General features: G+C 40.2%; 1 long non-coding RNA gene across 1 annotated transcript; it reads right to left on the bottom strand.

Moving 5' to 3' along the window:
* Positions 1 to 10,526: 10,526 nt before the first annotated feature.
* Positions 10,527 to 18,181, bottom strand: LOC118993749 (uncharacterized). Its single transcript, XR_005067936.1, has 3 exons — positions 18,167 to 18,181; positions 15,111 to 15,112; positions 10,527 to 10,610 (listed from the first exon to the last, which is right to left on the bottom strand). It is a non-coding gene; the product is annotated as an uncharacterized LOC118993749 (long non-coding RNA).
* Positions 18,182 to 18,583: the final 402 nt, after the last annotated feature.

Raw genomic sequence — 18,583 nt, 5'->3', positions numbered from 1 at the left:
AGTATAAAGGACACATGGACAATAACTAAGGGTGGGGGGCGGAAATGGGAGGGAGGCGGGGAGCACTGGGGGGGGGCAGGGCTGGGAATATAAGAAAGAAAGCTGTACTTGAACAAGAATTATATAAAAAAATTTAAAAAAAAGAATTGAAAATAAATTTCCTCCAAAATATAGTTAAAGGAAAAAATAATAACTCGTAGTAGTTTTAAAATATGGATAAAATGTTTGACCTTAAACTGACAACATTCATATTCCCTCCAAAGCTCTTGAAGTCCACTACATTGATAAAGTCTTGGGGGAATATAGGCTAGGTTACCTCAGGACAGTGTGACAGATGGCCCAGGCACAGGGAAGTCAATAACAGTGACCTGCAGCTCCAGGAGGCTGGGGACGTGTGTGTCTGCGCATGGCCTACTAGCCTAATGTGCTTGTGCCTGGCAGTGGCCCAGGCCTGGACTGGCCTTGACAGCAGCCAGATGCCAGAGATGGATGAGCAAGGGGACAGGCAGCCTCTCCCGACACTGCAATCCGCAATCTCCCCTAATCTCTGATTATCATATCTCTGTTGTTAGGCATCATTACTTATCTACTGGCCTAAATGCACTTCCTCAGCGGTTAGATAGCAAAGCACGGTCGTATCTGCTCTCCAAACCTATTTTCGAGGAAAGCGCTGTGTCTGCTGTTGTGTAGTTACCTGTGACACCTCGGAAGGCGCGGAGTCTGGGCAACCCCGCTGCACAGCCTGCGCGGTGGGGAGCCCTCAGGGTGCCGGTGCCCTGGGACTCGCGCTCTGTGCCTTTACCCACTGGGAACTGCTGTGGAAGTGCGACAGGCTAATTGATTAATTGGATTTGCTCACGATGTTACAGGAGAGTTCTGGGTGTGAAAAGGTCATCCACGTTCCAGGCAGGAACTGGGCGCTTGAAGCAGCCCTGTTCAGGAAGGGTACTCGGATGGCAGAGGGTAGCTCTGAACTCCTGGGTTCGATTTCAGACACCATACATTCCCAGGCAGAAGCGAGATAACGGGAAAGCAGAGACACACCCAGAACTCCTAAAGCCGAGACACACTTGAAAGGGGTGTGCAAGCATGTGATGGATGTCATGAGGCCAACTGGTGGGTGCAGACACCCCGGCTGCTTAGGGAGAGCGCCCGGGACCCCCATCCTGAGTTGCTCCGCCCAGTTCCAGAACTGTCAGCCTCACTCAGTCAACCCCTTCCTGAACGACAGACTCTTTTTAATCTGAATGAAAGCTCATTAATCATCGCCACATTGATGTCTTCCTCGGCCCATAAGAACAGGGTTTGTCAGAGAGATGGGAGTTTCAGAGAATAATAGGAAATTCTGAGAGCTGGGGACAGTGGCTGTGTAATAACAGAGGGAGCCAGATAAGAGGAAAGGAATTAGCTAAGACGGGCAGGAGCAGTTCCCTGTACAGCAGCGGTCTCCGATCTTGGCACCAGGGATGGATCTCGTGGGAGACAATTTTTCCACGGAGCACGGGGCGGAGGGGATGGTTTGGGGGTGATTCGAGCCCGTGACATTCAAGCTCTTCTCCTGCTGTGCGGCCCGGTTCCTAACAGGTTCGGACAGGTACCGGTCCAGCCCAGAGGTTGGGGACCCCTGCTATAAAGGATGATGGCCAGGAAGTCACTGAACTGCCAAGGCCACTGGGCACAGGAGACCGTTTTGGCGACAGTGGTTCTCCACGGGAGGCGCAGGAGGGGAAACGCCCCGGGTGCAAAGCGGGAAGGACGCCCCCTTCTTTGGCAGGATGTGTAGTCACAACCTCGGGAAAGAGACTGAGCTATGAGCGTGTTGGTGCTTGAAAAACACAAACTATACTTGAGGGAAAATTTTTGACACAAATCAAAAAATATATATGTAACATATAAATGATTAGATGCGGTATTGACTTTTGTTGTGAAGGCTCAAGATATTCGGGGGAGTAACTTACAATACCCCCTTTTTTGAACAGCCAAGGTCCCCGTTGTCATATCTGTATTCTTCTCTCCTTGCTGTCTCTCTGTCATTTGAAAAATGTCCCCAGAGAAACAGCAGGTAAGGACAGTGCCTCCCCTGGCACTCGGAAGACCTCGCTCCTGTTGGAACAGAGCACAGAAACACCACTGGGATGATCCTGGCCCTCTGCTCTCATCTGCCCCAGAGGTGGTCCCCCAAACACTGGCTGCCCATGTCTCAGCCCGTGCTCACCCATGTCCCCATGTGGAGGCCGCCGTCACCATTAGCCGTGTCCAGGTGGCCCTGGAGGGAGCTCAGGGAGGCACTGTGAAATGACCTTGAAATCGAGCGGCCCTTCCTGACATTTCATAATTGAGACCTAAGAAAAGAGGAGAGTTGAGTTTTGACAGACGCGGCAGCCAGAGCTGGGCACGCGGTGGTGGACAGGCAGCCCTGTGGAAAGCCGTCGGGTGTTCCCCACAAAATCGGCCCAGACCACGAGGGTCTGACTTGCCGACTGAGGTTAGGAGGACCAGCAGGGTGCAAACCAAGGCGAATGGCCACGCTGTGACCTGGCCTGCATCATGGGGCACCGCCAGTGGCAGGCAGGAATTGGATCCAGATGGATGAGCTCCGAGGGCGTGGGTGCTGCCTTGGTGGGTCTGTCTCCTTAAACTGCAAAGCTAGGGAAGGGGAGGGGACTAGAACCGCCAGGCGCAGCAAAGAGTGGAAAGGTGACAGCACAGCTCACAGTGGGCGGTTTGCTGTGCTGAGATCACCGTCTTGAAGGGCAGGAGAGCTGTTCTGTGATGGACAGAGAGCCCGCGTAGGGGCGGGGGGACGCTCTGAGGCCTCCCAGGACGGCAGCTGGGGACGGCTCACAGCCCTGTGATCCCGGCCTTCCCTCCAGGTTCACAATCACGCTAATCAACAGCATTCTTGTTTGTAACTCCTGACTGCCTATCTCCAAAATGAAGTTGCTGGCTACCTCAGCGCCTACCCATGGCCCGCGTGTTTGCTGCTGTGGCCAAGACACTTCTCTTGTGCTAATAGTGCCATGCTGGTCGCTGGGGACTGGGGTTTGCTGAGGTGTAGGGCTCATTGAGGTACAGGGCTCAGCCAGGGAGGTCAGCGCCCAGAGCCACCGGGACAGATGCAGATGCCCTCAGGGCGGGAAGCCAGGTTGAGAACGAAGCTTTGGGTGTGCAGTTCAGGGCCAGGCGCCTGTGTGCACACGCACTTCTTGGGGGAGGTAATTGGACTATCAGCAGCAATAAAGTTTTTCACGAGTAAGCTGCGCTCAGCTTTCCCTACGAACACCCACAGAGCTCACTATGGGCTTGCAGACCTCTGAACTGCACATGTGCCACCCCAGCCTGCTTGTCCTCCTGCTCGTGTGTCCCCAGGGGCCACGCTGTCTCCCGTGGGCACCACAGGTAGTGTGGGGTGGCAGCGGCCACACACCTAAATTGCCTTCACCGGGGACTGCAGGTCATGTGGAAGCACTGGCCTATGGGTTTGGGGCCCAAGGTCCCTGAGCAACAGCTCTGGGCTGTTTCTGTCCTCTGCATCTTTTTGGATTGAAAGCATAGGCTTTTTTGAGCTGTAACTGACATGTGACATTACAAATCTTTACTTGCACGGCACAATAATCTGGTCTGCAGCCATGTCCCCAGATGGCCACCTCACTCAGTCCAGACAATGTCCACCCTTGCCCAAGGTACAGCTTGCTTGCTATGAGGAGCGGCAGCTTCTCGGCCTCTTCCCTTGGCCGCCAGCAGCTCAGCCTCCCTCGGCCGAGACACAGCCTGAAGATACGGCCACCCTCATCTCCCAGCCCAGAATCAGGGGGTTACAACCTCACACACATGAAGCACAGTAGCCCCCTTCTACCTCTGCATCCAGCTAATTCGCTGCTGATTTCCATTTTAACCCAGGTCATCTGGTCCTACTCACCTTCTGATGAGAAATGAAATGTCAGCTGTCTCTGAAAAACAACTTAGTACCTCCTTCCACAGCTTAGGGCCATCATGAGCCAGTTCTGTAGGGCCAACTAAGGAGATGGAAAACTGCTGAATCATCAATTCACAAAATGCTGAGTCATGGTTTTACAAAAATGCTGAGCCATCAAATTAGAAAAATGCGGAGTCATCAACTCTGTAAATTGCTGGGTCATCAATTTAGAAAAATGATGAGCCACTGATTTTGTGAATTGCTGAATCATGGTTTTTAACAAAAATGCTGAGTCATCAATTTATGAAAATGCTGAGGACAAAAAATGAGAAAAAATAAATAGCATTTTTAGACGATCAATATAAACCTAGTATTTGATACTTTCATATATAATTTAATCAATCGTCACAACAGTAGAAGCAATTTGATAAAATGTGTTTTATGTACATCAGTAATCAATTTCCCCTTCTGTCTCTGATTTTGAATTTTGTTTTACAGTAAATAATACTTAAAGCCAGATAACACCCCTTCCTACCAGTACAAACACACAAAGGTTGAGTATATGGGGGAAGTGACGGGGCAGGAGGATCTGGTAGGACCCAGGTTTGGAAGAGAAAGGAACTTCAGAGAGACGAGCATACTTTATGCTTATTTTGTCCTTGGACTATTTGCTGACTCTGGGTGGTGGGAGGTGCTGAAAATTCAGGCAGAAAATCACTGCTAAAATCAAAAGAAACCAACAGGTTTTAGAAATCCTACACATCCAGGAGGAAAAAATAGATTTGAGTTTGCCAAGGGAGTCAGTACTTGTGAGTCCAACGTCTCAGAGAGAAAAGTAATCAAAGATACGAGAGGAACTCTCAGTGGGTTTCCCTCTAGCGTGCCACTCAGACTTCTCAGCTGCACAGGATGAAAGGGGAGGAGACTAATAGAAGTTTAATGCAGCTTTAAGCAGTTTCACAGTGTGAGGAGATTAAAATAGGAACTCAATACCCATTAAGGTGGTTGACCACCAGCAGACAGTCCAGGCTGCTCCTAAAGATGCCTAACAAGTGAGAGAAGGACCAGGGGTAGATGACGCCTTACAAAGTCTACAAATTAATGCATTAGAATTGTTGATTAAAGAACAGACTGAACTTGCTGTGAAGATAGGAAAACTAATCCTAATTTTCTATAATGGTTCATACAAAGTATATGGCACTGAGCTGATAAATCGCAAGACAAATAATCCCAAGATGCAAAAGAACAAGACGCTGAAATAGACACACAAGTCACTCAGTCACTGAAGTTACCAGGGTTAGACTTTAGATCTAAAATAGGTAACAATAAAGAAAATATCCCCAGAGAACTAGAATATATAAAAAAACAAATGGTAATAATAGAACTGAAAAATATAATATTAAGTATTAAACACACAGATTTAACAGAAGAATGCCATTAAACTAAAAACAAAGAATCTTTTTAATAGCGTATTTTTATTATATTTTTTCCATTACTACTTTCTCCTTATACCCTTCTCTACCTCTGCCGAGCCCCATTAAAAGCAAGGAATCTTAAAGTCATCCAGAGAAAAACAACGTATTACTTATCATGCCCAACATACATTAAAAGTCATATAAATCAATGAAAATAGACAACTAAAAGTAAAGATGTCTTTTGAGACTTGGACTGGCATGTCAAAAGGAGAGATAGCATTTGAATGTCCGAAGAGTACATGAAAAGGTGTGCACACTTAGCAGTGATCAGGAAGATGCCAATTAAAAACAACATAAAATACCACCACAAATCTATTAAAATGGCCAAAATTAAAGATCAACATACTACATGTTAACAAATTTGTGCAAGAATTGGGACTCTCAAATTTGCTCCAGAGTTGGTGGTAGCATTAATTGGTACAAACAGTATGGAAAACTCTGACATGATCTACTAAAGCTGTTCGCACACATACTTCACAAACCTGCAATTCTACTCCTTTGTATATAAGCTGAATATTGAACTATTTTTAAATTCCCATTTTAGAAATGTTCCACAGACAGACATTTTCATCAGAACAAATGCAGTGTCTATTCAGGAGAGAAGAGGGCAGCCCAATTTGGGGAACACGCACTGAAGCCGCGCTGTTGGGGTGGAGGCAGCATGTGTTCTTCCCAGATGGAGTTCAGATCTAACTGAAATTCTCCTGATGTTTGTCTATATTTCTATATTAACACTAAAAGACAGTCAAATGTTAGTCTCAAAAGTTTATATTCACTTTCTCTTAGATCATTGCGATGTTATTTTTCACTTTCTTGCCAATATCATTAATACAGACATTTTAAATTTTATTGTATTCTCCAGGTTACATGTATACATCATTCAGAACATTAAATAGTACTATAGGAAACAGCAGCCTCTGCCCTGTTGTGTATCACTCCTATTCCTGCTTTCAACTCTTTCAGCTAGCATTTGCTTTTAATATTTCTAAATAACATAATACCACTACGTATTTTTACTTGTTTTATTTTCTGGTACAGAAGATGGTCACTTACTTCTTGACCCAACTTTAGCACACTTTTTCTCCACTATGATATCATGATTTGTGATTAAGTTTTCACTCAGATTCAAGCTCATCAAGAAATGTATGGGTTTGGTCGTCATGTGGTTCTCTTCATCTCAGCGTTGTCGCGCCCCATTTCTCCTTTCTGCTTTCTCCCCAGCAGAGTCTGCTGATGTCATGAAGGTCTTACGGCTTATGGTGGACAACCACCACCAGCTTGCACTCAGGGGTTTTGGAATTTTAGAGAAACCTAGTTTTATGCTCTGGCTGGTGTAGCTCAGTGGATTGAGCACGGGCCTGTGAAGCGAAGGGTCACCGGTTTGATTCCCAGTCAGGGCACATGTCTGGGTTGCAGACTAGGTCCCCAATAGGTGACACATGAGAGGCAACCACACACTGATGTTTCTCTCCCACTCTTTCTCCTTCCCTTCCCCTCGCTCTAAAAATAAATTTAAAATATTAAAAAAGAAAAAGAAAAACCTAGTTTTATTGTAAATGGACATGGGTTGGGGGTGGGGGTTGCAATTTAGTTGGCTCTGTCTGTTTTTAACACGAGAATTTGGAAAGATGTGAAAATCTCTTCTGCCAGCTCCACTGACATGCCATCTTTGCGGTACCCCTAGTCTTATCTATAAAACTGAGACAATGGCACGTGTTCCTATTTGACACAAACACAGTCATGTGCCACTTAACAATGGGGATACGTGTGGAGACGTGCCCTCTAGCAATTCTGTTGTTGTGTGGTGATCACAGAGCGCGTTTTATACAAACCTAGACAGTCTAGCGTACTACCCATCTATGCTATACAGTATAGCCTATTGTTCCTAGACTACAAGCCTGTACACTCTTTTTACTGTGTAAAACAACCTGAGATTAAATCAAGCCCAAGAGAAGATGATGTCATCAAAAGACATGCCAACATGAGGTGTATAAAAACATATAGTGTAGTAAATGCATAAACCAGTAGCATGGCTATTTATTATCATTATATACATAATTTCATGTGTGTTACTTTTAGACAATGGCAGGCCGTGCAGTAGGTGTGTTTATACTAGCACCATCACAAGCCCCAAACATGCGAGTAATGCTTTATGCAACAATGCTACAATGGCTAATACATCACCAGGCACTAAGAATTTCAGCTCTATTCTAATATCATGGGACCATTGTCCTATATGTGGTCTGTTCTTGACCGAAACATCATTATGAGGCACATGACTATGTAAGAATTAACTTAGGTGGAGGTGGGCAAAGGTGGAGAGGAGGATATGGGGACAGAAAGAGACTTCGTTTGGGGTAATGGGCACATGATGAATTGTGTAGATGATGTTTTATTGAGTTGCATACTTGAAACCTGTATGGTTTTATAAATCAATGTCACCCCCAAAATTTAATTACAAAGTATTAAATTAGAAGATCACAAATAACAGTAACTACTATCATTGAGGAAAACATGATAAATCACTGAAATGGGACTCCTTATACCAAAAAAGGCCCTTTTCCCAATGACAACTTATGTGAGCATCACAGCCAAGGTAACATTTTTTTTCTAATATTTCAACTCTGGCATTTACCACAGGATGACTTAGATAATTCTCACATACAGACATAATCTATCTTAAATTCTCCATTGCAGGACCTTGGTTGTGTATTCTTCATTATCAAGTTGACCCCAGCACGGAGCAAATGCAGTACTAATGGCAACCAGGGAGTGGTTGTTGAGTGGATGACAAAATAAATGAACACAAAAGTTGATTAAAAATTATTTTTTATTAATAGTAAATGCCTACATATCTGTGAACAGGTTGCCTATCTCTTGGAGTCTCAAAGCACTTCACTGATGCATTTACTTGATTGACATTTCATTTCCTATTTTCTCTGAGCACAGAGATTCCCAAACAACTGGATAGGTGTTAGGTTACTGAGAAGAATTACGAGAGGAGAGAATTTAGAGTAATCTACTTTCTTCCTGGAGGCTCTGATGCTATACAACAAGACTGAGTTTTGGATTAGATTGTAGGAGTGGGCTCCTTTCCATTTTCTTCTGTGTCAGATCTTCAAAAGGTGGCTGTATATTCTTTTCATTCTACCAAACAGACACAAAATAACACATCTAAAATGTTACCACTACTGGCTGAGAGAAATCAATTTTGCCTTATCTAATGTTTTACAGTAATCACTTCTTCCATGTTGTGATTAATAAAAAGATGACTGTTAGTACCATTGTTAATTGATTAGTTTATTCTTCTGTCATACGCACTTGGTAGATTTTAGAAAGTGGGCGGAGCCCCTGGCCCACTGGGGAAGGCAAAGGATGCTTCCTCCAGGACAGATGTGGGATCTAAAAGAACCCACATGTCACAGTTGAAGGGTCTGAAGAAATTTAGAATCAAAATGCATGACAATTAGAAAATCATTTGTTAAACACGTATTTACAGCGCTGATTTTTGAGGGCCAGAAAGATTAGGTAGGCCAAAATTTCACAGGAAGGCAAAACAGACTAGAATGTGGATCTCCTGGCTCTCTGTTCAGCGATCCTTCTCCCTTTTCCTACACTGTCCCATAGCAGCTTTGTTTTGATTAGCTCTGTTCTGGCATAGATTATTAATGCCTGAAACTATACACAGAATAACCCAGAAAATCTGCAGGGGTCAGGTGACAAGAAGCATGATAAAGCCCACTGAGCCTGAGAACGTACAGTTGTGGAGGAGCGGTGCGAAGCAGAGCTGTGTCGAGTCGGCCTCCCGCTTTGCTCTCAACTAGGAAGCTCGGCATTTTCCCGAGATGTTTCAATGCTGCACAGAAAGTTCTATCAATCCTAATTCTCAAATGGCATCACTTACATTTGTCTTTATCATGCTTACTCTCAAAACACGACATAAAATTTTATCATTCCCGTGTCTAGCATGGACATAGATAGCAATGGTAGGTTACAGTTTAAAAGTATTTTAGCTGGAATTTTTTTACTTCATGTAATTAATGGCCTCATATATATATAGCATAAAGCTCATGGATTTTGAAATTTCAAATGAAAAAAGAACATATTTTTTCAGCTTTAGAAGTTTACCATTCCTCCCCTGAAGGCCATGTTCTCTTGGCCTACTTGTGACCACTAAGACAAAAGATGGTGTTTTAAAAGAGAATACTTTTTTAAAACCTTTACTGAAGTTTATAATTTCCAATACAGCTAAACAGAATTATTCTCTATTTTAAGGTGAAAATTTTTGTTATTAAAATATACAAATGAAATAATCTATGACTCATAATAGCTTTTTTGCTTTTAACACAGTCTTAAAAAGTTCTTTTAACTCATTTCTATTTTAGAACCAACCATTTCATTTTCTTCATTTCAGAATGAAAATATATATGTAGCTTTCTTCATAAGATTAATATTGATAGATGTCACATGATTTTCCATCAATTATTTTTATTGTTTTTAATATTTTTCTTTCAAAGTTATATCAATTCTTCAAAAGCTTAAATAGTACAGAAATATAAAATGAATATTAGAACTTACACTATTCTCGATCTCCTGATTTTCCACATACAAATAACCACAAATAATATTCTTGTAGGTATCCTTAATATTGTAAAAATAAACAAAAATATGTATGTCATTTCCCTACAAATGGAGACCTACTGTATACATAGTATATATCTTGACAATCCACTCATCTGTATTTTGAGAACATCTTTACTGAAGTCACATCATTTTTTATTTCATTAGCAGGCATAACTTAAATTCTAATTTAGCTAAAGCTCAACCTTCACAGCTAAATGTAAATTTCTAAAGATACATACATCAGAACATGGTACTGAGGGGAGTTATTATGTAAGCAATTTGAAGTTTCAATCTAATTGACCATATTTTCCAATTGGAAAATTATGACTGGATTGGGAATAATGACGGTAAATTAGATCACTCTGAATTATCATAAACACTAATCCCAAATTCCCTTCCCCAAATCTAATTGGATGTATTTCGTGTTGTATCTATATTCCCTGCAGAAAAGTTTCCTGTGGTTCTTCAGATGATATTAAGTTACCAAAACTGAGACCCAGTCAGTGGGGGTTGTCCAACCTGGGGCCCACAGGGCACATGCGGTCCAGGATGGCTATGAATGTGGCCCAACATAAAAGCACAAATTTACTTAAAACCTTTTTTTTGATCATCAGTTTTCCTTAGTGTTTGTGTATTTCATGTGTGGCCCAAGATAACTCTTCTTCTTCCATTGCGGCCCAGAGATGCCAAAAGGTTGGACACCCTGGTACAATCAGAGACAGATCTCACAAGAACATAGGATGGTGTGACTGATGAAAGAAGACCCAGTGAGGACCACTTTCAACTTTTAGAGTTGTAACAGTTGAGATTCTGTTACTTAGTCTGTCATTGAAGAAATGTAGGTGAAAAAAACCAGATTACTACATTTAAGCATTAGTCAATGGCCAACTGGTGAGCTTAAGTACTTTTTTTCACTTTCACTGTGACAAGAATTTGCTATTGGCCAGAAATTCTGGCAACTACTCAGCCCTTTTCATGATGGGAATGTCGACCTTTATGGATACCATTCAACTCTGAAAAGCAAGCAATGGAGGAACTGTGAAAAAAGATTCATGGCCAGGAACTCACCACTCTCATTTGAGAAGCCACTCCATAATTTTTATTTTTCTAAACATAACTTAACCTTATTATACTCCTTTTGCAAATAATTGTGTTCGTGTCATTCAGCTAAAGGAAAGAGCTCACCAGGTTAAATTGAAAAATTAAGGAAAAACATATTTTCTCATCATTTAGATGTCCTCAGATTGCCCAATGTCATTTAGAATATTTTCTGTGTATGTAAAAATGTACCCAGGGCCATTGTTTTTCAAAGATATAACATTCCAGAAATCCCCTAGTAGAGATCATGTTATTAACCAATTGGTGCAATGTATACAAGAGACATGGGATTATTTGTATAAAAACTTACAGCCAAAGAATTTATGGCAGTAATATAAACTCACGAATGTCCTGTTCGGCCGGGGGAATTCTCTGCAGTAGCCAGATGACAGATGATGTGGCAGAATGCGATAACAAGTACAGCTGCTTCTATAAAAATGAAACCATAACAAGCTAAAGAATAAATCCTCCGTAAGAAATCTCTTAAAGTGACAATCTAGTTGACTTGTTTTCCTGTAATAGGATTCTATCATCTACTTTTTCCACTTAGTGGACAAATCAGGGTTACAATATTCCTGGCCCTGGGTCTTCACATGCTGTAAACAGGATATTTTTACAAATGTGATCATTTAAAGTAAAGCAGTTTACAAACTAATAACTGAAGAAAATCACACCAATTATAGGGGCCCCTGGTGCTCAAAGAAAGTATTTTCAGACACAATTAGAAAAAAATGTATCATTAGTGATGGAAAGGTCAGTGTTTCTTGAATTTATTGTAAAGTTTGATGATTGTTTATCATTCTGGGAGATTCCTTGGATATAAAATGTTTTGAAACTTTATTAAAGTTCTCTTTATGCCATGAAAAGTCCTATGAACAGAAAATTAGGGAATAGTGCATTTATAGAGGAGAATCCCAGCTTTTGCTGATACAGTGAAGATCTTCAAGTTGACTGTGAAGGTAGAAAGCTTACACATACTCTGTAAGATTTGAGTTCTAGAATTTGACTTCCCATAATTAGCAGTGTAGATTCCATCTCTTAACAATGCTAATTTAAGATTAATTTAGTTTAATCCTGAAAGAGATTTATGCAAATATTTTCTCTGTAACTGTCAAAATATGTTTGGCTAGGGTGAAAATTAAAATATTGCTATTTATCTTATCTGACCTCACTTTGTGGCAACAGTTACTAAGACTTGGACCAAACAATGCGATACTCCCTGGTCCAGGGAAAGAAGTAGCAAGGATCTGGTAGTAGAGAGAGGCTGGAGTGCTCAGTAAAAGTGCCAACTTCCAAACGAGGGCGGACGTGGTCTTTGACACCTATATCAGTGACAGATGTTCCAATGGATGCAAACTGGAAAAGGCTCTATCTACTCATTTATTCAGTTAAAAAATTACCATCTCTTGCATACATTGCAATAGTTGTTATAAATGATCTTATACTGTTTAAAACTTACTCAATTCCCAAACATGTTAAAAATACCTACAGTACTATATGCTAACAGTAACCTTTAATTTTACGTAATTTCTCAGCAACCTCACTAATTTGAAATGCTAACCTATTAAAGCAATTGGATTGTACTATGCCATATCTTAGTTTGACACCTTCATGTTTATGCATATTTAAAAAATTCAGTGTATATGTAGTAATTAGGACAACCATCTAATCCAGTTGGTCAAGGTCTTAGTTTCTAATTGCTGTCCTGACATAATTATTAAGAGTTTCCTTTTTACTCACAAATACCTTTGGATGATTAAATAATGCAGTTACCCTGGTATGAACACATAGTTGGATATTTCTGGTTCCTTTCTTTTTACCTGATTTCTCATTTCAGAATTCAAGCAATTTGCGGGTAAGGCTAATGTCTTTGTTATATATTTACAGTCACCAAACAGTCACCAAAAACAACAGAGGCATAATAGCATGCACTAATTATGAAAATAATGTTGCTCCTAGTAAAAAAGCTAACTGAAAATATGATGTTAAATCAGATAAGGGAGTCAGAAGATCTCAGATATGGGTGTACAAGCTGCTAGGATTTCATGCACACACACACACACACACACACACACAGAACTATGAGAATAGAAAGTTCTCTCTTTCCCAAGCATAAACCCCAACAAGGGTATTTTAGGAATAAAGAGGTTGCTAAAAAAGTGTTTCACTGAAATGACCCATAAAGATTCAGGGTATCAGACCAGAAGTCATCTCTTCCTAATTACTTATAAGAAAAGATTGGGGATATTCCTTACGCATTGGTCAAATCTTCTGAACAGAGAATGCTTGTGGTACATTGTCCATGAACAGTAAGTGCTCGATGTGTGATGAGTGAGTGCATGAATGGGCTGAATAGGGATAACATTTTATCCTGTATCTCCATTTGAAACATATTTTCCCAACCAAAAATAATACTATAAAAAGTAAATCAGTTCCATATTATTTTTGGATAATATGAATTAAATAAACTTGTACCTTTGGATTTACTGTCTATTAATTTTTAAGTAATTATACTTCAAAAGAATGATTGAGAATGAGTTACAGGATACAGGAAGAAAATGAGGAGACAGATTATAACAATTGACTGCTTAGAGCCAAATATCATCTTATACAATAATAGTTAAAAATTTAAAGAAATTGATGCACCAGCTATCCTGTTTTTGCTGGTTCTATTTTTCCATTTAAATTAATAAGCACAAATAACAGCTGTTTTTATCACATAAAATATTTTATTACAAAATCTTAAGCATGTAATTTGGTAAATAACAATATCACAATCAAACACACTATGTGACATTTTAGGTGAAATGTTCAAATTGATGTCCATCTCATGTCAGACCAACCCTACCAACCATGCTCAATGGCATCAGTTCTGCTGGACTCTGTATTATCTTCTACCCTCAGAATTTCCTCATTTGCAGTCTGGATAATCTGTATAAGCATGCTGATGCAGACTTAAAATTGAATCTCTAATTTCCCTATACTTTATCAGCTAATATAGCATCATCTTTCATAGGCAAATTTTATAAATAGGCCAATCTTGAAATAATAGCGTATGGATTACTAGGGTAAGTAATATACGTATTTCTTACACATGAGTGGGAGGAAAGTTACAATTGTACCCACTCTCTGTAGCCTTTCTCTTCATAGATTAAGGATATTATGTGTTTTAGGTAAATCTGAACTAGGCTGCCCCTTTGTAATAAACTGGACTTTATTATGGGATAGAGAATTTAGATTCTTATTTGGTTTGTGAAGTCTGGCTTGAGAGTTTTCACTTCTACGTTAGGTATTTTTTTTCTTCACTTTTATTTTAGGTACTTCTTTGATTTTGAGAGTTGGTTTATTTTCATGCTTAATTTTTCTGTGTTTACCAACTGAAAGGCCTAATTCCTAATGAAATATTTGCCAGCCTTGTGCACTCTACCAGAGGTTTTACGAGCTGGCTGCCAAGGACTGCATGCAAAATGGTCAAAGATAACATCAGCCTTTTGGAGGATATTTGTTGGCATGGGAATGAAGGTTAATGCAAAAATGTGTTTCCATAATGATAATATTAGTGCTTTGCATTTATACAGCTCCTTATTTTAGAATGCTGAGAGCATTTAACTTCTGACTCCACTTCCTGGTGTTTGTCTTACATTTCAAATGATTTTTACAAAGCTAAGATAAATTCTCCAAACTTACTATTTTTCAGATATCAACAAAAGCAACCAGCCTCAGGGTCTAGGGAGCTATCACGTATGCACATACTTTGGTGTCTGGATTCTGACTTCTTACATTTACAGACATCACCCTTGGAACTCTGATCAAATTAGAAATGCGGGCCTCAGCACTGTTATGTTGGGTTGGTACGGATGACAGTCCTCCTAATAATGCCCAGGCACCTAAGGAACAGAAGATACAGGCTGGTCATGTAGTTCAGATCTCACCAATGGGAACCCCGTTTCCCTTATCTCCTTGGTAATTTTTCTTTGTTTCCCACCCCCAAAGGAGACATCTTCTTATAATGTTTCGCACATGTGTGCATCAAGACTATATAAATAGTTTTAAGAAACAAAACTTACACTGCAGCCAAATTCCCCAGAAACCATGAACCCATAAAGAGCAATTGTTTGCAGCCAAAAGAAAATCCATCTAGCCTTGAAATTAACTATCGTTCAGTTGTCCATTCTCTTGTTCCCCAGAATAAATACTTCATGAAATTAAAAAATATATATATAATTCCCTCCTAGTACTTAGAAAACTGAACCCTGAGAGGGGAAGGGAATCAGATATTTTGCTTAACAATATGCTTTGGAAGATTACAAAGAACTCTTTTAAATAAAACAGCTAATAATACCTCTTGAAACCTCTGCAAGGCTTACAGGCAAGGCTCTTGCATAGCCGTCACCTGAGATGGAACAGATTAAAGTAATTTCACAGGAGCACACTAAGAAGTCATGGTCAGATGAGGCGAAACAGGCATCTCAGCCTCCACGCCTGCTTTCTGACAGAGTCCTACTCTTTCCCGAGAGATTGGGCAAAAGCACCTGACCTTTATGTGTTTTTCCACGGAGCTTTATTACTCTATTATGTACTTTTGTCATAATTGGAATGGAAGATATTTTCTACCAAGGACAACTCTGTTTATAATTAACCTTTAGGACTTATATTTTTCAACTCTAGGGACAAATTTAGTACAATGTTAAAAATCATGTGCCAAAGGATCACAGGAATATAAAAGCTGGAGTAAATTCCCACCCAGCCAATGTGAATGGAAGAAGCAAGTTCCTGCTTTCTCCTGGGACAAGGAAGTGCACGATTGCCATGACCCAGGGGTCTCTTATTTTATTTGAATTTCTCTAGGCAATTTCTGCACTTTATCCATGTTCACAATATAGATACAAGGACTAGGAATGCAGGGTTTACATTTATTAGCTGTAGATCTGTAAAAGGTAATATGCACTTTTTTTTGTATTATGGGCCACATTTGCAACTATTAAACAGAAAATGGTAATTCTCTTTGAAGTGACAGCAGATTTTTTTTAAATTACTTCATCTTCTTATGCTAATTTGATTGCATAGATTCTGTTTTTATATCACCAGACTAGAACAGATTGAAATTTAAAAGAGTAATAAAACGGAACCTTAAATTTAAGGAATGTCTGAAAATACTATTGGTGCAAGCCAGAACTTATAAAATGCAGAAAGTCTTAGACTGATGTGTGGGGAGCGATGATTATTGAAAAGTTAAGTGCACTGATCTTCTATCTAGTCCAGGGGGGTTCAGAGCACTGCGGTGCATCAAAAAAGTATGGTCCATCTGCCTCCTCCACTTGAAAATAAAGCATTATTGGAACATGGTAACACACATTTGTTTACATGTTGTCCGTGGCTGCTTTCATCCTTACAGGGCCAGTGTGAATAGTCACAACAGAGACCCCATGGCTCACACAGCTGAAAAATTTTGCTATCTGACCCTCTACGGGAAAAGTTGATCAACCCCAGCTCTGTATTAGCTGTTCTCAACAACACCTAATGCAGACCAACCCCCAGTGCAGGCCATGGGTGATAAGTGCCCAGTGCCAGAGAATCCCACAAAACGAAGAACCATCTTTCCCAGAATGAAACCAGCAGCTCCTGGGGAGAATTTTTTGCCATTACCATGAAGAAATTGCATTAATGTGGGAGAAAGTATCTCTGTACAAGCAAACTGTATAAAGATATAAAACAGCAGATGAGGGAATAAACAACAGCAGATGCAATTGTGTGTGTGTGTGCTCACACCGTTTCCATTATTTGCAAATAATGACATTTATCTTCCTTTTAACTCTGTGTGTGTCTTTCAATCTAAAGTGAGTCTCTTGTAAGTGTCATGTACAGGGGTCATGTTTTTAATCCATTCTGCCACCCTGTGTATTTTGGTTGGATCCATTTAGACTTAAAGTAATTATCAGTAGGTATGTGATTTTTGCTATTTTGTGAATTATTTGTTGTTTTGCTGTTCTTTGTTCCTTTCTTCTCTTGATCCTTTTCCTTTTGATTTATTGGTTTTCCTTAGTGTTTTGAGTTGATTCCTTTTTAAAAAAATTTATTTATTTATCTTTAGAGGGGATGAGAAGGAGAGAGGGAGAGAAATGTCAATGTATGGTTGCTTTTCATGCGTCCCCTGCTGGGAACTGGCCTGCAACCCAGGAATGTGCCCCGACTGGGAATCGAACTGCAGTACTCTGGTTTGCAGGCCTGTGCTCAATCCACTGAGCTGCACCAGCCAGGGCTCCTTTTTAAAAATTTTTTGTACATTCTTGTATGTTTTTGGTTTATGGTTGCCACTAAGTTACTATATATCCATCTAAATCTATAGCATTCTGTCTTAAACTGATAGACATTTCAGTTCAATCACATTCTAAAATCACTACATTTTGACACCCCCTTCTAATCTTTGTTTTTGATGTCATGTTTTATATCTTTTGTTTTTTGTATCCCTTACTAGTTATTGTAGTTTTTGTTAATTTTGCTACTATTGTCTGTTAACTTTATTATTAGCCTATTAAGTTGTTGATTTGTTGTGATTATTGTATATTTTTGCCTTTAACAATGAGATTTTTTTCTTCCATGTAGAAGAGATTTTGGAAGNTCATGAGTCCCCTGCTGGGAACTGGCCTGCAACCCAGGCATGTGCCCTGACTGGGAATCGAACCACAGTACTCTGGTTTGCAGGCATGCACTCAATCCACTGAGCTACACCAGCCAGGGCTCCTTTTTAAAAAATTTTTGTACATTCTTGTATGTTTTTGGTTTATGGTTGCCATTAAGTTGGTATATATCCATCTAAATCTATAGCATTCTGTCTTAAACTGATAGACATTTCAGTTCAATCACATTCTAAAATCACTACATTTGGAGACCCCCTTCTAATCTTTGTTTTTGATGTCATGTTTTATATCTTTTGTTTTTTGTATCCCTTACTAGTTATTGTAGTTTTTGTTAATTTTGCTACTATTGTCTGTTAACTTTACTATTAGCCTATTAAGTTGATTTGTTGTGATTATTGTATATTTTTGCCTTTAACAATGAGATTTTTTTCTTCCATGTATTTTCTTATTTTTGGTTATGCCTTTTTCTTTTCTGCAAGCCAGAACTTATAAAATGCAGAAAGTCTTAGACAGACTGATGTGTGGGGAGCGATGGTTATTGAAAAGTTAAGTCCACTGATCTTCTCTCTAGTTCAGGGGGGTTCAGAGCACTGCGGTGCATCAAAAAAATATGGCCCATCTGCCTCCTCCACTTGAAAATAAAGCGTTATTGGAACATGGTAACACACATTTGTTTACATGTTGTCCGTGGCTGCTTTCATCCTTACAGGGCCAGTGTGAATAGTCACAACAGAGACCCCGTGGCTCACAAAGCTGAAAAATTTTGCTATCTGACCATAAAGAAGACTAACATTTCCTGTAAGGCCAGTTTAGTGGTTGTGAACTCTGGGAAA

This window comes from Sturnira hondurensis, unplaced genomic scaffold (genome assembly GCF_014824575.4).
Source record: "Sturnira hondurensis isolate 20B ecotype Veracruz unplaced genomic scaffold, ASM1482457v3 Scaffold0008897, whole genome shotgun sequence".
In the NCBI taxonomy this organism is placed as follows: Eukaryota; Metazoa; Chordata; class Mammalia; order Chiroptera; family Phyllostomidae; genus Sturnira; species Sturnira hondurensis.
The sequence above is the reverse complement of the archived record's forward strand: the minus strand, read 5'-3'. Positions and strand labels throughout refer to the sequence as shown.